The sequence below is a fragment of the Erinaceus europaeus genome, chromosome 3 (assembly GCF_950295315.1).
Source record: "Erinaceus europaeus chromosome 3, mEriEur2.1, whole genome shotgun sequence".
In the NCBI taxonomy this organism is placed as follows: Eukaryota; Metazoa; Chordata; class Mammalia; order Eulipotyphla; family Erinaceidae; genus Erinaceus; species Erinaceus europaeus.
The window spans coordinates 130,954,609-130,978,277 of record NC_080164.1 but is presented as its reverse complement, the minus strand read 5'-3'; the positions used below and the strand labels follow the sequence as shown (position 1 = coordinate 130,978,277).

Sequence of the window (23,669 nt, the reverse complement as noted above, 5' to 3'; positions counted from 1 at the left end):
GCTTCAGAGGCTGGGAGTCACAATCACCTCACACATATACTATCCACTGAGATGTCTTAGTCCTTGAACACTTTAGAGATTGAGAATTGATAGTTATTTTCTAGTGAAATAGGAAGCAAACTAAAAGTTCCTATTAGTGAAGTGTGTGTGTGTGTGTCTGTGTGTGTGTGTGTCTTTCTGTCTGTCTAGGACATCTTTTAGACAGCCCTGAGTTTGTACTTATGGAAAAGAATGAAGGTTCTAGTCAAGTAATACCTGACAGAGGGAGCTGTGTAAATTTTATCCTGCAGGAACTTTATAGGGTGGAGGATAGCTATGCAGATAGAAGAGGGAGCAGTTGCAGGCAGATATATCCTCAAACCATATTTCTGGCTTGAAGCCTGTGAAAGGATAGAAGGTCTAGGCAGCTGGACTCTCTATCTCTAGTGCAGTTCTGAAGAAATCTTGGCTAGTATGATGGCTCTCTTGAATGCACATATTTTTCCTGAGTCCTTCTATTGGACCAGCTCACTTACCTAATCCCATACCATGCTTAGTCATTAACTGTGAGCAGCGTGGGCAAAGTATTGCCTTGGAGCTAGAAGACAAAATATTCCATAGACCAACAAACAAATTATGATCCTCAACAAGCGCCCCCTAATGAAGACCTGAGTTCTGAGTTCTGATCCCTGTATCTCCAAGAATATCTTAGCCGATTCTCTGTCAGTTGACTAGAAACTGTAGTGAAGCTGCCAAATCTGCCAGTTCACAAAATGATTGAAAGTTTCTTAGCCACTAGCTGATTAAGAGTTCTTTTTTCTTTTCCGGAGTTGTGGCTCTCCTTCCTAGTCTTTAAGGAGTTGTATGTAGAAGAACATCCTGTACGTTTTTGGAACTCCTGATTCCTCCTGTCACCACAAACCCAGAGGAAAAAAAGAGAAGCAGCCGGCTGATTCATTTACTAACTGATCCCTGGCTTCTCACTTTATTCAGTTGAGAATTATGTTTCACTTTCACTTAGCAAAAGTCTTCCTCTTTGTTACAAGGACTAAAAAATAATAACATATGATATACAAAACATTGCAAAACACTGGCATCTATAGGGAATATGTTTAAGATGCAAATATTTCCTACAATCACATATATAGAAATGTTTATACAGTTCATTGGCTTTCTTCCAAATTCTGTTTTCATGAAAAAACACATACATTTGTCTTCCTAATGTGATGGACATTTTTTTTTCCTTAATGAAGAAATAAATGTTCCAGGGAGGGAAATAGCATAATTATTATGCCTGAGGCTCATAGGGGCAATTCCCCACACCATCATAGGACAGAAGTGAGCAGTGCTCTAATAGAAAGAAAGAAAGAAAGAAAGAAAGAAAGAAAGAAAGAAAGAAAGAAAGAAAGAAAGAAAGGGAGGGGGAGAAAGAAAGAAAAAAAGAAAGAAAGAAAAAAAGAAACACCAGATGGTGACACACTTGGTTGAGCACACAAGTTACAATGCACAAGGCCCTGGGTTCAAGCACCCGGTCCCCACCTAAGGGGGAAAGCTTTACAAGTGGTGAAGCAGTGGGGACCTGGGGCTCAAACCCCAGGTCTTTATGCATTGTAACCTGTGTGCTCAACCAGGTGTGACACCACCTGGCCCCTATCCCATAAATTATTTTTCCCCCTCCAAGGTTATTGCTGGGGCTCAGTGTCTGCACTACGAATCCATTACTCCTGGATGCCATTTTTTCCTTTTTTAAAATTTTTTATTTTGCTTATTGCTGTTCTTATTGTTGTCATTGATGATGTTGTTGTTGGATAGGACAGAGAAATCAAGAGAGGAGGGGAAGACAGAGAGAAAGAGAGAAAGACAGACACCTGCAGACCTGCTTTACCGCTTGTGAGGGGACCCCCTTACAGGTGGGGAGTCAGGGCCTTGAGCTGCAATCCTTACAAAGGCCCTTGCTCTTCACGCCATGTGTGCTTAACCTGCTGCATGCCCGAACCCTATAAGTTCTTTATCCATTTTTATCTACTTTATCCACTTTTGATGGACATTTAAGTTGATTCAAATTTTCAGGCTGTACTTTTAGTAAAAGGTGAAAGATCTATATGATCTCAGGAGAAACCAGAGCCCTTAACCTGAGCTTTTAAACTTCCATATCTAAATTCCTCAATCTTGTAACATTTGAATTTTTTAATGAGAAAGCTTATCAAATTGCATTTAAAATGCAAAACATCAGACAAATAACATTATCAGCCTTTTAAAAATATTTTTTCTCTCACTGATAGTCTCTCCAGTAAAATAGAAATCAGTAATGACCCTGTGGTACTATCTAGCTATAAAATGTTTTTATCAAACCCAGTAAGCCCTCAGACTTCACTATGGACACAGATTTTGAAATCATGGGCTTCCCCAAGCTAAGAAGAAAAATAAGACTCAGAAGGAGTTTTGTAAAGGATTTTTCAAATGCAGATTAGAAGTAGAAGCTCTCTGTTTGTCTCTACTCAAAGTTCTCTTGAGGTCAAGGATCATGTACCCAGCTATAGAAGAATAGGGACCACTGTAGCTGATGCCCAGCTCTAAGTGCCAGACCAGGAGCAAAAAGGAATGTTTGTATAGACACTGCATGAGAAATTGTGATATTCGTTTAGTAGGAGATCACAGACAGAATGGACTGTTACAAGTTCACATAAAGTTAGAAAAAAAAAAAATCTAGCATGTTGTATGCTCTGTGTCTGATCAGTAATTTACTTTTCCTTGAGACCAAGGATAGCTCTTTATAGATATAACTTTGCTAATGTACATAAAAGGGGGCAATTGGCTTAGCCATTGAGAAAAGAAAATGAAAAGGAACATCTGACCACTAGTTTTTGAAGGCCTGATTAAAAGTCCTGGAAAAATGTGTACAGCAGATCAAAACAACCAGGTGTTTGGATAACAGCCCTCTGAGGCCAGCTGGCAGAGGGCAGCTGGTCATCATAATAGACTGAAAAAATGTCTTAAAATGGAAGTTAACCTAAAATAGGACATAGGAAAGCACCCAATGGGACTGGAGGTGGGCTCTGTGGATAGACCATAAATTATGTAGATGATGAAAGAATTAAAGAAGAACAATTTGTAAGGTGCTGGGGTTTCATAAAAAGATTTCTTTAGTTAGGATAGGCAAAGGTCTCTTTAGGTAAGCTGCTGAGCCTGCAAATGTTGGTGGTCAGAAGGCATACATAGCATTTAAAGAGGCTGGTGGGGACACATACTTCAATGCATGATCTGATGGCATTGAGCATCTCCAGCAAAATAACCATCACACTCTAAATTATAAGACAAGTGTCTCCAAGTTAGATGAAGGGGATGGGAATGACAAAATTTGGACAAACAGATGTAATTATTTGCCTTATAGGGGAAGCAATAAAAAATGTAGGCCTTACATTTTGAACTCACTCAGTAAAATTTAGACTGTATTTATAAGGGAGACATACAAAATATTACTGTCATCTCTCATGTGCCCTCTCCACTTGATTTGAGCCCACTTGCAGTCCCAAGTTAATACAGTAGTGGAAGTAACTGCCACCTAGGCCCAGCTCTAAGACATTACATAAATTATTTGATTAAAATAAATTAATGGCACTCCTCAAAGGACTCACTGTTTGTTTTTTTCCCCCCTACCAAGGTTGTCACTGGGGCTTAGTGTCTATACAACCCAACTGCTTCTGACAGCCATTATACTTTTTCTTTTCATAAAGGATGAGACTTAGAGGGCAGGGAGAGGGAGAGGGGGAAAAGGAAAGGCACCTGAAGCAATGTTTCACTGCTCTTAACTTCCTTCTCCCCCCACCCCAGGTGGAGACAAGGGGCTTACACATGAGTCCTTGCCCATGGTGATGTATGCGCTTTACTGGGTGAGTCACCACTCAGCCCCAGTGACACACAACCCTATGCTGGAGATAGGTAAACTGAGTCACAGAGATTTGACAAAACAAAATAGAACCAGAAAAAGTAGTACCACCACTTTTAACTTTGAAATGGATTTTATTCTTTATTTCATGAAAAAGAGATAAGGAAGGTGAGGAGAAAGAGGCTAGAGCAGCACTATGGCATATGTGGTGTCAGAGGATTGACCTTGGGACCTCATCTTTGGAATTCTAGAGCTCTATCACTGTGCCACCTCTCAGGCCACATTCCACACACAGCTGCTACGGGGTTGAGGTATGGCACACCTGGTTGAGCACACATATCACAGTGCACAAAACCAGGAGGTTCAAACCCCTTGTCTTCTCCTGCATGGGGGAAACTTCATGCATGGTGAAGCAGTGCTGAGAGTTTCTCTCTATGTGTGTCTCTCTGTCTCTCTCTCCTTTTTTTTTTTTTGTAGGAAGAAATCATAAACTATTTTGTTTTATTATTAAAGAATTAGCCATTTGAATATTATTCCACTGACATAACTGTATAAAGGAAAACTCTATACAATAAAAGTAAACTCTGAAATTGCAATTTACTTAATTTTTTAAAATATTGATTTATTACTTATTCCCTTTTGTTTCCCTTGTTGTTTTATTGTTGTAGTTATGATTGATGTCATTGTTGCATAGGACAGAGAGAAATGAAGAGAGATGGGGAAGACAGAGAGGGAGTGAGAAAGATAGACACCTGCAGATCTGCTTCACCACTTGTTAAGCGAATCCCCTGCAGGTAGGGAGCCAGGGCCTTGAACTGGGATCCTTAGGCCGGTCCTTGTGTTTTGCGCCAACTGTGCTTAACCCACTGTGCTACCGCCGGACTCCCTTCAATTTACTTTAAAGCATCATTACAGGCACATGCAGTGATATATCACCACGTGCTTGGAGTCAGAGTCAAAGCCCCAGCCACTACTCTCAAGCAGGGGAGCTTCACAAGTTAAGGAAGCAGTGTTTCAGTTGTCTCTCTGTTCTTCTGTCCCTTATTTTATTTTTATTTTTTATTTTTATTTATTAAAAAAAAAGAGACATTAACAAAACCATAGGATGAGAGGGGTACAACTCCACTCAGTTCCCACCACCAGATCTCCATATCTCATCCCCTCCCCTGATAGCTTTCCCATTCTTTATCCCTCTGGAAGTTGGACCCAAGGTCATTGTGGGTTGCAGAAGGTAGAAGGTCTGGCTTCTGTAACTGCTTCCCCACTGAACATGGGCATTGACTGGTCCATCTGTACTCCCAGTCTGCCTCTCTCTTTCCCTAGTAGGGTGGGTCTCTGGGGAAGCGGAGCTCCAGGACACGTGGGGTCGTCTGTCCAGGGAAGTCTGGTCAGCATCATGCTAGCATCTGGAACCTGGTGCCCAAGTAATGAAGCTAAAGGGTTGTCATTCCACACCTGAAGTCTTTGGACACAGTCTGAAGTGAAGCACGCTGAGATGGCACTCATTGCGTTGATTGGGTTGGGATCCGCAGATGCAATATTATTTGATATGAATTGAGAGCAGCGTGCAGGAAAGTGCACCCCACCCTAAGGTTCCAGGACTGGGGGAAATATAGGCTCTATAGTAGAAATGTGAGGGTCCTGCTGTCTTAGGGTTCAAGAAGACAATAGATGGTTATAGTTATCATCACATTATTTGGTAATTGGGTTAACTTTAAAAGTCCCTTTGTTAGGATTTGCTATATAATATCCAACATCTTGTGTATAGCTGTGCCACTTGTTGCTTCTTTTCTACCTGGTCTAGGCTTTTAAGAGAGTCAGCATATCAAAGACTCAGCCTATGTATTAAAAAGAATCAGTCTGTGCTTTAAAAAGTTTGAGACATACAGTCAATTTTTCCCCTCTCATAGTACTTAAATAGTGATTTATATGGCTACAAATTAATAGGAGCGTACATAAACACCATTCCCGCCACCAAAAGACTGTGTCCCATCCCACCCACCAACTCCCAATCCCCACCGCCCTGGGAAGTCGAATGTCCACCCTCACCCTCACCCTCACCCCAAGGTTTTACTTTGGTGCCCAACTCTAGATTTAGTCAGTTCCTGTTTTTAATTTCCCTTTCTGTTCCTCTTTCTCAGCTTCTGTTGATGAGTGGGATCATCCCATACTCATCTTTCTCTTTCTGACTTAGCTCACTTAACATAATTCTTTCTAGCTCCATCTAAGATGGGTCAGAGAAGGTGGGTTCATTGTTCTTTTTTTTTTAATCTTTTTTTATTTAAGAAAGGATTAATTAACAAAACCATAGGGTAGGAGGGGTACAATTCCACACAATTCCCACCACCCAATCTCAATATCCCACCCCCTCCCCTGATAGCTTTCCCATTCTCTAGCCCTCTGGGAGCATGGACCCAGGGTCATTGTGGGTTGCAGAAGGTAGAAGGTCTGGCTTCTGTAATTGCTTCCCCGTGGAACATGGGCGTTGACTGGTCGGTCCATACTCCCAGTCTGCCTCTCTCTTTGCCTAGTAGGGTGGGTCTCTGAGGAAGCAGAGCTCCAGGACACATTGGTGGGGTCTTCAGTCTAGGGAAGCCTGGCCGGCATCCTGATGACATCTGGAACCTGGTGACTGAAAAGAGAGTTAACATACAAAGCCAAATAAATTGTTGAGCAATCATGAACCCAAAGCTTAGAATAGTGGAGAGGAAGTGTTAGGGGGGTACTCACTGCAAACTCTAGTGTACTTCTGCTTTCAGGTATATATTTTGCAGTAGTTTATGAATACGTGTGAACATATGCTCTCTCTCACAGAAACTGGTGTATATCTAGGTTTTGGGACTTTGTTAGAAAGTGAACCACCTGAGATGAAATTAGAGTATACTATGAAAGGAAAGGTCTCACCCGAGTAATGAAGTTGAAGGGTTGTCATTCCACACGTGAAGTCTCTGGACACAGTCTGAAGTGAAGCATGTTGAGGTGGCAATCATTGTGTTGGTTAGGTTGTGATCGGCAGATGCAATATTATTTGATATGGATTGATAGAGGCATACAGGAAAGTGGGCCCATACAATGGTTCCAGGACTGGGGGAAGTAGAGGCTCTATAGTGGAGATGTGAGATTCCTGCTGTCTTATGGTTCAAAAAGACAATCAATAGTTAATGTTATCATCACATTATTTGGTAATTGAGTAAACTTTGAAAATTCCTTTTGTTAGGGTTTGCTGTACAGTACCCAGTATCTTGTATATAGCTGTGCTATTGGTTGCTTCTGATCTACTTGGTCTAGGCTTTTGAGAGAGTCTGCATATCAATTACACAGCCTATATATTGAAAAGATTCAGTTTTTGTTTTGAAAAACTTCGAGACATACAATTAATTTTTCCCCTCTCGTATTAATTAACTAGTGATGTATATGACTACATTTTACTAGGAGTGTACATAAACACCATTCCCACCACCAAAAGACTGTGATCCATCCCTCCCACCCACTCCCACCCCCCACTGGCCCAGGAATCTGCATGTCTACCCCTCACCACAGGGTTTTTACTTTGGTGCCCTACTTACAATTTGATCAGGTCCTGCTTTTAGTTTCCCTTTCAGATCTTAGTCAACTTCGGTTGATCAGTGGGATCATCGCATACTCATCTTTATCTTTCTGACTTAGCTCACTTAACATAATTCCTTCTAGCTCTGTCCAAGATGGGTCAGAGAGGGTGGGTTCATTGTTCTTGATAGCTGCATAGTATTCCATTGTGTACATATACCACAGCTTTCTCAGCCACTCATCTGTTGTTGGGCACCTGGGTTGCTTCCAGGTTTTAGCTATTATGAATTGTGCTGCTATGAACATAGGAGTACACACCTCTTTTTGGTTGGGTGTTATGGAGTCCTTGGGGTATAACCCCAGGAGAGGAATTACTGGATCATATGGAAGGTCCATGTCTAGCCTTCTGAGAGTTTTCCAGACTGCTCTCCACAGAGGCTGTACCAATTTACATTCCCACCAGCAATGTAAAAGGGTTCCTCTGTCCACACAACCTCTCTAGCATTTGTTGCTGTTGTCCTTTTTGATGTATGCCATTCTTACAGGAGTGAGGTGGTATCTTAGTGTTGTCTTAATTTGCATTTCTCTGACAGTCAGTGACCTAGAGCAGTTTTTCATATGTTTTTTAGCCTTTTGGATCTCCTCTGAGGTGAATGTTTTGTTCATATCCTCTGCCCATTTTTGGATGGGGTCATTTGCTTTTTTGGTGCTAAGTTTGCTGAGCTCTTTATATATTTTGGTGATTAGTTTCTTATCGATGTATGTCATGTGAAGATCTTCTCCCATTCTGTGAGGGGTCTCTTTGTTTAATAGTTTCTTTGGATGTGCAGAAGCTTTTCAATTTGATGTAGTCCCATTGGTTTGTTTCTGCTTTAGTCTTCCTTGCAATTGGGTTTGATTCATCAAAGATGTCCTTGAGGTGTAGGTGGGAAACTATTTTACCAATGTTTTCCCCTAAGTATTTGATTGTTTCTGTTCTGACATCTAGGTATTTGATCCATTTGGAGTTGATTTTTATTTCTGGTGAGATAAAGTGGTTCAATTTCATTCTTCTCCATGTTACAACCCAGTTTTCCAGCACCATTTATTGAAGAGAGCCTCGTGCTTCCATTTAATGCTTTGGGCCCCCTTATCAAAGATTAGATGACCATAGGTGTGGGGATTTATTTCTGGGCTTTCAATTCTGTTCCACTGGTCTGTGTGCCTATTTTTCTTCCAGTACCATGCTATTTTGATGATGATGGCTTTATAATATAGTTTAAGGTCTGGGAGTGTGATGTCTTCATTTCTGTTTCTTTTCCTCAAGATGGTTTTGGCAATTCTAGGTGTTTTCAGGTTCCAGGTAAATGATTGTAGTGTTTGGATATCTTTCCATTTCTTGGTATCAGTTTCTATTTCCTTGAGTAGTGACTCATAGTTTTCAACATACAAGTCTTTCACTTCTTTGGTCAACTTTATTCCTAGGTACTTGATTGATTTTGCTGAAACAGTAAATGGGAGTGATTTCTGGATGTCTTCTTCTTCAGATTTAGTGTTTGCATAAAGAAATGCCACTGATTTTTGTACATTGATTTTGTAGCCTGATACCTTGCTATATTGCCTAATAACTTCCAGTAGTTTTCTGCTGGATTCTTTAGGTTTTTCTATGTAGACTATCATATCATCTGCAAATAGTGAGAGCTTGACTTCTTCCCTTCCAATCTGTATTCCTTTGATTTCTTTCTCTTACCTGATTGCCATAGCAAGAACTTCCAATACTATGTTGAAGAATATTGGTGATAGTGGACAGCCCTGTCTAGTCCCCAATTAGGGGGAATGCTTTCAGCTTCTGTCCATTGAGTATAATGTTGGCTGTAGGTTTGCTATATATAGACGCCACTATCTTGAGGAATTTCCCATCTATTCCCATATTTTGTGAGAGTTATGAGCATGAATGGTGTTGGATTTTGTCAAAGGCTTTCTCTGCATCTATTGAGATAATCATGTGGTTTTTGGCTTTGCTTTTATTGATGTAGTGAATGACATTGATTGACTTACAGATGTTGAACCAGCCTTGCATTCCTGGGATGAATCCCACTTGGTCGTGATGAACAATCTTTTTGATATGTTGCTGTATGCGGTTGGCCAAGATCTTGTTTAATATTTTGGCATCTATATTCATCAGAGATATTGGTCTGTAGTTTTCCTTTTTTGTTGTGTCCCTATCAGCTTTTGGTATCAGGGTGATGTTGGCTTCATAGAAGGTGGAAGGGAGTATTACTGTTTCTTCAATCTTATGGAAAAGCTTAAGAAGTATGGGTACTGTTTCCTGAAAGTTTTGTAGAATTCATTTGTGAAGCCATCTGGTCCAGGACTTTTGTTGTTGGGGAGGTTCTTAATAACAGTTTCAATTTCTTTGTCTGTGATTGGTGCATTTAGATTTTGTAGTTATTCTTGGTTCAGTTTTGGAAGGGCATATGCTTCTAGGAATTATTCCATTTCTTCCTGGTTCTCTAGCTTGGTGGCATATAGTTCTTTATAGAAGTTTCGCAGGATTCTCTGGATTTCTGTGGTGTCAGTTGTGATATCTCCTCCATCGTTTACAATTCTATTAATTTGAGTCTTCTCTCTTTTTTGTTTGGTGAGTCTGGCTAGGGGTTTGTCAATTTTGTTTAATCTTTCAAAGAACCAACATTTGGCTTCATTGATCTTTTGTATGGTTCTTTTATTTTCGATGTTGTTTATTTCTGCTCTAACTTTAGTGATTTCTGTCCTTCTGGATGCTTTAGGGTTCCTTTGTTCCTCTTCCTCTAAGTCCTTGAGGTGTGCAGTAAGGTCGTTCATTTGAGATTCTTCGTGGTGTTTAATACGTGATTGTATGGCTATAAGTTTCCCTCTCAGTACTGCTTTAGCTGTGTCCCAAATATTTTGATGTTATCTATTCATTTTCATTTGTTTCCAGGAACATTTGAATTTCCTGCTTGAGTGAATCTCTGACCCAGTGGTTCTTAAGGAGTATGTTGTTAAGTTTCCAAATTCTGTGACTTTTAATAATTGTTTGTTTGTTGTTAAATGTTAGTTTTACTCCACTTTGGTCTGAGAAGATACTTGGGATGATTTAAATGTTCTTGAATTTATTGATTTTGTCTTTGTGGCCTAACATGTGGTCTATCCTTGAGTATGTGTTATGTGGATTTGAAAAGAAGGTGTATTCCAGTTTTTTTGGGTGAAGGACTCTGAAAATGTCCAAGAGGTCTAGTCTGTCAATCTCTTCATTCAATTCTCTTGTATCTTTGTTGGTTCTCTGCTTTGTTGATCTGTCTAAGTGTGAGAGTGGGGTATTGAAGTCTCCCACTATTATTGTATTACTATTGATATATTTTTGAAATTCTTTCAGTAAGTGCTTGACGTATTTAGATGGTCCCTCATTGGGTGCATAGATGTTAGTGATTGTTAAGTCTTTTTGGCTGATTGATCCTCTAATCATTATTTAATGTCCTTGCCTATCTTTTATTACTTTATTTAATTTAAAATCTATCGTGTCTGAGATGAGAATGGCTGTTCCTGCCCTTTTTTGTGGTCCGTTAGCCTGTATGATAGTTTTCCATCCTTTTACTTTAAGTCTGTGTTTATCTTGTTGTGACAGATGGGATTCTTGCAGGCAGCATATGGTTGGATTATGTTTTCTGATACACACCTCAACTCTGTGCCTTTTGATGGGTGAGTTTAAGCCATTGACGTTTATTGATATTATGGATTTAATGTATTATAGTGCCATTGTTCCGAAAAAAATTTTTTTTGTTTGCTCTGATATATTGCCAGTATTATAGTGATATTCTTGTTTATAAGAGGTCTTTTAGAACATCTTTCAGGGCTGGTTTTGTGATGGTTGCCTCCTTTCACGGTTGTTTGTCTAAGAAGGTTTTGATCCCTCCATCTCGTTTGAATGAAAGTCTAGCAGGATATATTATCCTTGGTGGAAACCCTTTTTCATTCACGGCTCGATAGATATCTTGCCATTCTCTTCTGGCTTTTAGAGTTTGAGTGGAGAAATCTGCAGATAATCTTATGGGTTTTCCCTTGTGACTTTTTGTTCCTTCTCTTGCAGCCTTTAGGATCCTTTCTTTATCCTTACTTCTTCTCATTGTGACTATGATGTGTCTTGGTGTCTTCAGGTCTGGGTTGATTCTGTTTGGTACTCTGTGGACCTCTTGAATCTTGATGTCCTTTCTGTTATTCAGGTCTGGGAAGTTTTCTTCTATTATTTCCTTTAGAATGTTTGCTTCCCCTTCCTCTCTTTCTTCCTCTGTCAGGCCAATTATGTGAATGTTACTTCTTTTGAGATCATGCCATATGTATCTGTTGTTGTTTGCAGTGTCTCTCAATCTCTTTTTAAGCTTTTTCACCTCTTTCTTGGTTTTCTCTAACTCATCCTCTGTCTGACTAATTCTGTTTTCTGCTTCTGTTAGTCTGCTTTCCCTTGCCTCAGCTTCTTTCTTCATTACAACTATTTCAGCTTTCAGTTCTCTAATTGCCTCAAGATAATCAGTATTTTCCTTGGGGGTCTCAACTGTTGTTTCCCTAATACTGCCCTTCCTTTCCTCCAATGTTGTTTTCATTTCTGTGATTAATAAGTTTATTATTGCTTGCATACTTTTCTTATCTATGGTTACTTCTGGCTGATTTGTAGTTTCTTCTGGGCTCTTGTCTTCATTCATTGCAGTAGCAGTTTTATTTACTCTTGATCTACCCATTTTTTTGATTTATGTGTTCCTTTTTTTTGCTCTGTTGTTCCTCAGTTGTTGTGTCTTGAGTACAAGCAACACTGTACTAAATACCTTTATGACAATTGCACTCACCAACCTCAGGAATTACAGTAGCAACTGAAGCAAGTATTGAAGTAGTTTAATCACTACCAGTTAGCCAAACAATTTCTTCAGTCCGTGAAAAAATAGTAACCAAATCCCAGTGAAGAAGAAAGAGAAAAGAAAGAAGGGATAGCAAGAATAGACAGTTATGCAAATCTACTATCCACTGTATATTCTATGGGTAACAAGAGGGGAAAGGGAACTAGAGCAGAGATACACACATAGAGAGTCCACTCTGAGTCAGATTTGTTCCCCAAAATAATTCACAAATTCAGATAGGCAAAGAAGAAGGAAGGAAGAAGTGTATGACAAGTAAAAAAAGAAAAAAGAGACAAGTGAGAGAAAAGGGAAAAGATAAGATAAAGAGCTGTAATTACAGAGCAGTGAAAGGAAAGGTTTTTTTTAATTACTTTATTTTAAATTTAATTTAATTTGATTTTTTTAATTAGCTAGGAGGAGAAGGGAGGGGAGAGTCTGTAGAGGAGGTAGGAGTAAGGAGACAAGTTCCTCCCAGAATAGATAAGATGCCCACTACCCTAGCAATGAAAGATACCCTAAGAGTTAATTCTGATCAACCTAAAGGGGGGGAAGATATATGCCTTTATATAATATTAATAATAAAATAGAGCAGGGAAAAAAAAAAAAACCCTGTCCCAAATTACCTCAAACCTTGTGATCAGAGGCAGCTGATTGTTAAGAATGAGGAAAAAAAAACAAAACCTCAGGACTAGACAAGGATAGCTGAAATAGTTATGCAAATCTACTATCCACTGTATATTCTAGGGCTGGCTAAAGGAGGAAGGGAATTTGATCAGAGACTCTCGCAGTGAGAGTCCACACTGAGTCAGAATTCTTCCCCAAAATAATTCCCAAATGTGTATCAGTGAATTCAAAAAAGTACACTGTTTGGTGTTGTGGGGGCATGGGGCCTGTGGCTTTGGATGCTGTAGTATTAAGGAAGAAAGGATGACAAGAATGAGAAAAAGAAAAAAAAAGAGAGAGAAAAAAGAAAAAGGTAAGATAAAGATAAGAAAAAGAACAGTCATAAAAGAGTGTTGAAAGGAAAGAGTTTATTTATTTATTTATTTATTTTTAATTATTTAATTAGCTATGTGGGGTGAGGTGGGGGGGTTTGGCTACTTAGAAAGCAAAAAGGCCAGAGGTTTCAGAAGTGTATAGACTTAGAATGAATGACACTCCCTGGTGGGACAGGAATTTGGTAAAGACAGAAGCTCAGCAGGGCAACCTGGTAGGAGCTGGTCCCCAGGGACTGGTTATGGGGGGGTAAGGTAGGAGGTGTGCTTAATAATTAAAAGGAAAGAATTTTTTCCGCTTTTTTTCTACTCTATTTCTTAACCCAAATTAAGTTATAGTCACCTCCTTGGTGTTACCACTAGGACCCCTATTGACTGTCATACTAAAGGCAAAAAATCCTACCGTTTCCAGAAGATGTGGTCAGAGCTCAATCCACTAGCAGCTTCTCAGTCCACCATCTTCCAGGAACCCCCCCGGGTTCATTGTTTTAAAGCTGCATAGGATTCCATTGTGTATATATACCACAGCTTTCTCAGCCACTCATTTGTTGTTGAGTACCTAGGTTCCTTCCAGGTTTTAGCTATTACATTCCCACCAGCAGTGCAGAAGTGTTCCTCTGTCCCCACAGCCTCTCCAACATTTGTTGCTGCTGTCCTTTTTAATGTATGCCATTCTCATAGGAGTGAGGTGGTATCTCAATGTTGTCTTTATTTGTATTTCTCTGACAATCAGCAACCTGGAGCAGTTTTTCCTATGTTTGTTAGCCTTTTGGATCTCCTCTGACGTGAATGTTTTGTTCATATCCTCTGCCCATTTTTGGATGAGGTCATTTGCTTCTTTGTTGCTATGTTTGCTGAGCTCGTTGTATATTTTGGTGATTAGTCTCTTGTCTTATGTATGGCATGTGAAGATCTTCTCCCATTCTGTGAGGGGTCTCTTTGTTTGTGTGATAGTTTCTTTGGCTGTGCAGAAGCTTTTCAATTTGATGTAGACCCGTTGGTTTGTTTCTGCTTTAGTCTTTCTTGCAGTTGGGTTTGTTTCATCAAAGATGACTTTGAGGTTTAGGTGGGAAAGTGTTTTACCAATGTTTTCTTCTAAGTATTTGATAGTTTCTGGTCTAACATCCAGGTTCTTGATCATTTGGAGTTGATTTTTATTTCTGGTGAGATAAGGTGATTCAGTTTCATTATTCTTCATGTTTCAACCCAGTTTTCCCAGCACCATTTATTGAAGAGAGCCTCCTTCCTCCATTTAATACTTTGGGCCCCCTTGTCAAAGATTAGATGTCCATAGGTGTGGGGGTCTCTCTTAATTTCTAACTCCCCTATCCCTCTCAATTTCTCTGTCTGTCGAATGAATGAGTGAATGGAACAAATAATCTAAGCTACTGGTTACAATATTTGATACTCAGAATGGTAGAAAACATAAATGAGAGAAATGCCTGAAAAACAAGAGGACAAACCTTTTTATGAGAAGCTGGGAGGAGACAAACTTAAAAATAAAAACATAAGAGATAGGCATAGGTGGCTGAGAGGGTGGCTCTGTGGGTAGTCTGTGCTTTGCAAACCTGAGACCATGAGTTTGAACCCTGGCACTGCATATAGTCAGAGCTATGCTCTGGTCTGTCTCTTTCTCATCAAATTAATTAATTGAAAATAAATAGCCTGACGTTTATAAAATTAAACCAATATTTATTTATTAGAAGAACATTGGAATTAGAGGACACTCTGAATCTTGGAAATAAATCACAGTTGGTCTATATTCTTAAGTCAGCTTGGTGATACAAGTTCTGGGAAGACTGTAGGTGTAAGGCAAGTGAGAGAGTAGGGAAAGAGACCACAGATCAGGAGGCTTATGCAGGAGGAATGGAGTAGGGCTGATGACTATCTGCTGATGGTCATCTGTTAGGGTCCAGAAACCCTCAGGGCTTTGGCTCCCAAGCCTGATAACTCTCACATCTTCTGTGGGGCTCTGGGGGAGAAATTAACTAGCCCCCCACTCCCATGTTACAGTAGTCTGTTGTTGCACATATGTTCACACTGAGACCTTGTCTTCTGACAGAAGCTGCCTTTCATGTGTGTACACAGGCTAAATCAGACAACCAACTGCCAGAGTTCTGAGGCCATTGGGAGGTCATCCCTGCACTGGTCTGTCCTCACCCACTTCCACTGCTGCCTTCCAAACAGGCCCAGAACTCTAGGGATTGGAAGTTCTAAGCAACAGACACTATTGTCAAAGACAGGATCAATGAACGTGACAATGATTTATTATTTTTCACCAGGCAAAAATATGCAAACAGACTGTCATACTTAATTTCTGAACTAGGACAAAGCAAGAACTGTGATTGTGGCTTAGAAGCAGGAGAGTAGAGACTTCATTGCTGTCAGCATCCTTGTTGCGTCTGAAAGCTGGAAAACAAAGCATAAATATTCCAAATTTTGCCATGTTGGTACCTTCAAAACACAGAATCTCAAAATAAAGCTCAGATAAAAATCTCTTTTTCCTCAGCTCATAAGTTACCTGATGTTGCTTGTTTGAATGTTTCACAGAACAAATAAAGAAGGTGGGATTAACTCTCCTTGGAATTTCCTGTCTGCTTTTGTGTGAATTTGTGAGTTCCCAGTCCTGGCCTCTCTATTTATCATTTACCTTAGTTCTGAAAAGGTCTCCTCCTTCATGTCCACTTATCTGCATCTCAAAAGTTACTGGATCTTTTTTAGGGGTCATCTAGGAGGCAGTGAACAGCTTGAGAGTAGAAACAGAAATACTTCTTCCAGCTATAAGTCAGAAAGTTGTACTTATATATACAGGTTACTCTGAACGTTCAAATTCATTTCTGTAAATATTTATATTTTTTAAAGATTTATTTATTTATTTTACCAGAGGTTGGGGGAGCAACAGAGAGAACCATAGTTCCACTCTGAAGTCTATAATGCTGGGGAGCAAATGTAGGGGTTCATGAATGTAACTGGGAGGAGGTGTATGCAAGCATGCTCACACATATAACTTCCCTCCACCTAGTCAAGTAAAACTATCAGATAAACCTTTAGGATTAGCTGTTAGCAATCTCTTAGTCTTCAGAGTAGATTGTATATTGTTATCATCTGGGGGAGCTTAAAACACCCCATATTGAGGGCTGGGTGGTGGTGTGCTAGACTATGCACACATGTTACCATGCACATGGACCAGGGTTCAAGCCCCCCAGTTTCACCTGTGGGGGATGAAACTTCATGAGTAGTCAAGTAGTACTGTAGGTATATGTCTCTCTCTCTGTCTCCCTCTTCAAAATCAGTGTTTCTGTGTCTTTATCCAATAAGGAAATAGATAAGCAAACAAACCTAACAACCCACACATGGGAGTGTCAGACTCAATTGGTCTGGGTGTGGCACCAAGGTTCTTTTTTTTTTTTTTTAATGTTTTATTTATAAAAAGGAAACATTGACTAAACCATAAGATAAGAGGAGTACAACTTCACACACTTCCCATCACCAGAACTCTATCCCATCCCCTCTCCTGATAGCTTTCCTATTCTTACCCTCTGGGAGTATGGACCCAAGGTCGTTGTGGGATGCAGAAAGTGGAAGGTCTGGCTTCTGTAATTGCTTCCCCGCTGAATATGGGCGTTGACAGGTCAATCCATACTCCCAGCACCAGGGTTCTCAAAGCTCTCCCGATGATTCTAATTTACAGAGAATGCTACCAGACCAAAAGAACATTGTCACATTCTAATGATAAATTTAGAAGGGCTCCACAGACTACTAGAGCAGATGAAGGGACTTGTTATAGTGACACCATTAATGAGAGGAAAAGACTCCAAAAGTAAATACCTTAATGCAGGTCTTTCTATATGCAAAACCAGCAGTTGTGAGTCAGTCAGTGTAGGTACAAAAAACACTGATTTTTCTCAATGTTTGATTCTTTGCCATTGATCTGTTGTGTCAGAGTACTTTAGGCCCTCTCTCTTAAATACAAAGAATGGCTGGCAAGGACTGGTGCCTGTAGGTCCAGCTTTGTCAGCAGTGTGTCCACTGGTTCTCCCTGGAATTCAGCAACAGAATAATCTCTGCCAACAAAACCCACTGCTTTCAGTGAACACAAGATCAACAAACACAAAGGTCAAGTTGTTTAGATCTGTCACCCTTAAAGTCTAGGGAAATGGACTGTGAGAGAACACAAAATTATGCCACAAGAGAGTTGAAAAGGAGGAGTCATATTTTTCTGAACTTTGGGCAGGCAGGCAACATTCAAGACACAACTTGAGTCAAGGAATTCTTTTCCTTTTAAGTTTGTCAAAGAACTTGAAAAGTAGCAGGTCTCTTGCTGAGGACTACTAAGGACCAGGCATTCAGGGCTTTGCATGATGTTCTTACATCCTCTACAGGTGAAGAAATAGAAACCGAATGTAGTCATTGTTTTGTGACTGGTAAATAACAAAGCAAGGACATGTGCTGAGATCTATGACTTCATAACCCAAGCTTTTACTGTCCTTGGTTTCTAGATTTCCAGTGTAAAAATTATTCAACTTTGCTTATTTTCCAGTTCCCATGACTTATTACCACTTCCTAGGATCTGAATCCTCGTAGTTTCTTTTATGGTGAATCTATTTAAAAAATAATCTTTTGCTGTTGTTTTCTCTGGGCTGACTTCACGGGTGGGAGACAGAGACGACCAGAAACTCATGGCTGAGCTGAGAACACAGTTTAATCTTTATTCACGAGCGGGCAAGCAGTCCAACAACCTAATCGCCACACAATGTGCTCCTCCATCTCTCTCCTCTGGCAGCAGCTTCCAGAACCCAGGAAGTACGTAGGATAGGTGGCGGGGAGAAGCAAAAAGCACGAAAAGGCAAAGATCAAACCAAAATCTCCCGGAGGCAGGGGGAGTGAGAGCAAACCAATGTAACAGAATGACCATGTAAATAGACCACAACGTCAAGCAATGTAACAGAAGGTATCCCAGAAGCAGAACTAGAAGCACACCAATATTTCGCTTTCTCTTTTTAATTGAAAAAATATTGGTCTTCATGGCTTCATGCTTTAGAAGTACAATTTCACACCTCATCAAAATACCTGTTATCAAATCATGACTATGATCAAAGTGCAAATATCCCTCCACCACTGCCCATTGGCGGGTCAATCTTTCCCTTAGAATTTGACAATGCATACACGAACTCCTAATAATAGCTGACTTTATAAGAGGGGAATTGAGTTGGTTCTTTGTGCATTTTGATAAATCACACAGTTAGGAAACACCAACAGTAAAAATTTAGTAGAAATCTGATGACTCATAACATTGGTGCTGCTATTTTGTTAATATTGGTAGTAGATCTTATACTTTAAACTGTCTAATTTTTGTCTTAGCTAATGATTGTTATAACACTTTGTTAAATCTGGCAGAGATACTTGAAAATCTTTCCAAAGCTCTCACTGATAAGTAATGAAAAACAGAGCCAGCCAGCACTTTTCTGCCTATCAAGACTTGGAAATATTACATTAACATATGAAAGCATGACAATGGATAAGCATTCCTAAAGTTGACTTTACTTCTATAAAATAGTAAGCAGAGATGCCAAGAGCACATGAAGGCTTTATTGATCTGCATGTGACTGTGTGTGCAGTATATATGTGGTTTTCCATGTACTTGGCTTCACTAACTCTGCCTACACATTTATTATGTTGGCCAGTTCCTAAGAAATCAGCTCACCTTCATGCATGCTGAGTGGATGACATGGAATCATCTGTTTCCTAGGCTTGCCCTGCTCTTCTGTAAGCCCAAATGGGAATGTTCTTCTCTGACAGAAGTGTTGATCTGGATATTATAGTACAGTCAAGGGTTCTTGCTTGTGACATTGCACTTGAATTCACAGTGTCAGTGCGTAAAGGTCATTTATGATGATTTATGGAATCTCCAGCACCTCTAAAATTTGTTGCAGTATCTCTGTCCTCTCATCTGAAAAGTCTAGTCTAAATAAAGTTCAGGTTTATTTCCTATTAAAATAATGTTTTTTCCCCCTCTGAAGCCAAAACTAGATTGTTGTTATTTTACCTCCTTCAGTAAAGCATGTAGCAACATGTTTTTTCTTTCTTGTTTATTATCTTGTCCCCGTCTCTGACTTCTGGGTAGTTTGAGGACAGTACAGAGTTGTTTAGATGATGGGAAGAAAAGATGCTCTTTATTCATTGAGGGAGCAACACATCTATGGCTATCCTTGAACTATAGGAAAGATGAACATGGTAGAACAATAGAGGTATTCTTGGATGAAAAGAACAGGTTTAGTTTCCTTATGATCATAATATATATAATTTGTGTCCTGGTGCATATATAGTTATACTATATTATACATGATTTATAATATATGTGATAGATAACATAACTGGAGTAAGTCTTAGAAATAACATCAATATATATGCAAAAACAAGAGAGAGACTGGAATAGTCAAAATGGCATCAAAGAATTCGCAACAATCCTCCTAAGAACCTAGGGGTAGGAGTATAGCACATGAAATTTAGGGTTCAAGCCCCCAGTCACCACCTGCAGGGGGAAAGCTTCACAAGTGGTGAAGCAGGGCTGCAGGTGTCTCTGTCTCTCTCTCTCTCTAGCTCCCCCTCTCCTCTCAATTTCTGTCTCTGTCCAACAAATAAATAAAGATAAAAAAATTTAAAAAAATTTCAGGGGTGAATGCATTTGAAAATTTCCTGCTTGCTCAAACCTTAGGAACTTCTAGTTGACAAATACAGGGAATGATTGAAAAGATATTAAAATGTCAAAGTAAACATTGTAAAGCTGTTGATTTTTCAAAAAAGCTGTAGTGAAATATATATATATATGTATATATATACATATATATATATAACAAATTTACCATTGTGACCATTTTTATGTGTTCAGTGACAGTAAGTACACATTGTTGTATAGTCATCACCACCATCCATCCCTAAGATATTTTATTATCACAGACTGAAACTCTATACCCATTAAAGAGTGACTCCCAGGCTGGTAAAAGAGCTCATTTGGATAGTGTGCTCTTTTGTCTTATATTCAACTCAGGTTCGAGTTTGGCGCCATTGTACTGGAGTAAGCTTTTGTGCTATGATTTCTTTTCCCCTCCCCCACCCTCCCCAAGTTTTTCTCCTCTTCCTATATGAAAAACAAAAAAAATCAGCTGAGAGCCATGAAACCCTGGAGATGACCCAAAGTAAGAGTAGCTCCCCTTTCTTAACCTCTAGTAGCCATCCTACTTTCTGTCTCTCTGGATTTGATTTTTCTAAGTATTTCATTAAAATGAGGGTCACACTGTCTTTGTTCTTTTGTGTCTGGCTTATTTAAATCATCTTTATATTTTTGTAAGAAGATATCATTCTAGTTTTGACTAGTGACCCCTATGTCTATCTAATTATTGCTAAGATATCTGTTCAAAAAAGAGAAAGGAATGCTAAGAATCTGCCCTCATGACTGATTCTTGCAGTGGGCTAGAGTGACTATATGTTTTCCATACCAGAGAGCAGCAAACTTTCCAGACTGAAATGTCAGAGTTTCAAGCCCTGTGATCCCTTTAGGCCAAGGGTTAGAGATGGTTTCCAACCTAGACTGACTAAAAGTTCTGCCTCCTGCTGATGTGGGCAAGACAAATTGTCATATCCTATAAATTAGAGGGACAAGGTCTTTGATTTTATTCATTAAAATAGCAGAGGTTGAGACCAGTGACAGCAGGTGGTTATAACTTTCAGAAGATACTGTGGCAATAGTGACAAGTCCCAAAGCCACTGGAAAGCATGTAATGAATCTTCAAAAGAGGGAACCTTGTTTATCATTCTTTTTCATTTGAATAAAACCAAGTTTCCAGAAGTTGCCTGGGCATCTTATTACCCTTTATAAGAATTTCTTATTTTTCTAGAATTTCCTTTGAGGAAATATACCTTCTGCACATTTTATCAGATTTAAGGGCTACATAGAAGCATTGGTGAAGTCTCTGTCTTTTAGTTATATTGGAGTTTTGTTTGGAGATTAGTAGAATAAGAAATTTAGTTTTGAAAAAGCCATGAGATTTTTTTAATAACTGTCCTCTGGTTGATATATTTGTTCACTACGTATTTTCTATATGTCAGGCATTTAATTGGGAGCTGGAGGTGCAGAAGAAGCAGAAACACTTATGGTTTCCACCTTTGTAGAGCTCCCCATCCACTGAGCAGACAAATAATTAACCAATCTACAAGTTGGTTCATAAGTATTTATTGAGCACTAGTTATATTCTAAGCACTGGAAATTCTCCAGGAAGCTAATCAGATATAAGTCATTTAGCATAATTTCAAACTTTAATTTTAATTAGGGATTCTGTATCATGAGCACTTATAACCTAAGTTTAAGGTAGTCAAGGAGGGCCAGGCAACTGGCTGACCTCGTAAAGCACATGTTATCATGCACAAGGATCTGGGTTCAGCCTTCTAGTTCCTACTTGCAAAGGAAAGCTTTACAAGTGGTAGAGCAGTGCTTCAGGTGTCTCTTCTTCCTCCCTCTCTATTTTTCTCTGTTACCATAAAAAAGAGGATGAAGAAGAAGAAGAAGGAGGAGGAGGGGGGGGGAGGAGGAGGAGGAGAAGAAATAAGGCTTCCCCAATAAAGAATTTTTTAAAAAGAAGAAGAAAGAAGGGAAGAAGGAAGAAAGGGCAAAAAAAAATTGACAGGGAACTGTGAAGTCATGCGAGTGCTGAGTGCCAGCAATAACTCAATGGCAAAAACAAATAAGTAGGGGAAGGTTTTTGAAGATCTTAAAGACAGAATAAATGAAAAGCACATTACAGGCACAGGAGAAAGCATCTACAAAGGTCCTGTGCAGGGAAAGAGCCTGGTGTAAATGAGTGCAAACAGTTCTCTTCACTCAGTTGAGGTGGGAAAAGAAGGATGTGTGATCAGTTAAGATTGGAGGAGCAGGTAGGAATCAGTCAAAAAAAGGCTTTGTTATAATAATTAGAAGATGCTGATTTGTATCTTTCATGGTTAGAATGTGCATTCCTAACTTTACCTCCTTTGTGCGAGTTTGGGGACCTGGATTCTGGAGTTTTAGGACCACACTGCCAAGTTACCATCCTACTCTGCCTCTTACAAGATTTATGACCACAAGAAAATTGAACTTCACCTCAGTATGCCTGTTATAGCAAAATTGGGGTATGACAGTGATGGCCACACATTCATTTATTAGGGAAATCATTTGAGTTTATAAATGTAATGTACTTAGGCCAATACCTACTACTAATTATAAATACCATGTAAATAGAAGTTAATATTATTATTTCACATGGTAAAGAGTATCACTAAGCACCAGATAGGTCCTAGTCAATTTGCAGCTAAGAAATCCAGACTGAATTCTATCTGGAATATGTAAATATTTGCATCATGGGCAGAGAAAAACCTAAAACAAATTGTAGACATTTTCAGTGTCCAGTTATGGTATGGAAAATGTACTTCTCAAATAAACCATCTTGTCTAGGAGAATTAAATGCCTTCAACTTTCTCCACTGTGTGTGAAGATTTCTGAAAGAAAGTGTATTCTGGATACCGAGTCAGGTGATATTCACTGGCCAAGGGCAGGACTTACCTTAAATCCTTTTCTCATCTAAGCATTAACATAATCAGGCAGTCATAGAATGGCAGAAGTGACACTACTGATCAGGTAGTCATTTGGTCTGATTTAATTGTCTGTTTTATGTACAAATTAATAATTTTAGAAAAAATGTAAACTGCCAGTTTATGATTTAATATATAAGAACTTAGTTTACCTGGGACATTTCATTGAAAATCATAAATACTATATGCAGCTTTTTCAATCATTTTTTAACTCTTTCAAAAAATCAAAATCATAAGAATTTTTACTTTGCACCTATAGATTTAATACCATTGTGAGACATCCTCCATGAGGATGACATTATCTTCTTAAACAGACAAGCTTTTATTGGAGCTGACTGTGTTTGAGGTCTTATGGTGGATGCTTTTACATGATGTCTCATTTAATCCTTACAGTAATTATCTGGAGTCTTGGGCGGGTCTTGTGCCCATTAGTCCTTGGATCATGTCTTCTTTTCTTCTGTTCTTCTCTGAATTGCAGTAGGACAAGTTTCTAGAGCTGTGTTTCCTTGTGTCTCTTCTTTATTGTTCCCTTCTTGGGTTTGACCAATGTGAGGTAGTAATGGATATGTATGGTGTAATAGAGAGAGAAACCAGAATATTACCCTCTCTGACTATGAGTGTATCTTCTTTGGACCTATAGCTCCACGAGACTAGAAGGTTGACTCTAGCTTCTGCTTGTGGCTTCATTCCTGACCTCCAAAAACACCTTGTACCTTTAGCTTTCTTTAGCCAAGAAGTGGTAGATTATCCTGCTCC

At 39.3% G+C, this 23,669-nt stretch overlaps 1 long non-coding RNA gene across 1 annotated transcript; it reads right to left on the bottom strand.

Moving 5' to 3' along the window:
* Positions 1-15,541: 15,541 nt before the first annotated feature.
* On the bottom strand, positions 15,542-17,200 carry LOC132537705 (uncharacterized). Its single transcript, XR_009549164.1, has 3 exons — positions 17,121-17,200; positions 16,829-16,989; positions 15,542-15,701 (listed from the first exon to the last, which is right to left on the bottom strand). It is a non-coding gene; the product is annotated as an uncharacterized LOC132537705 (long non-coding RNA).
* Between the last annotated feature and the right edge of the window lie 6,469 nt (positions 17,201-23,669).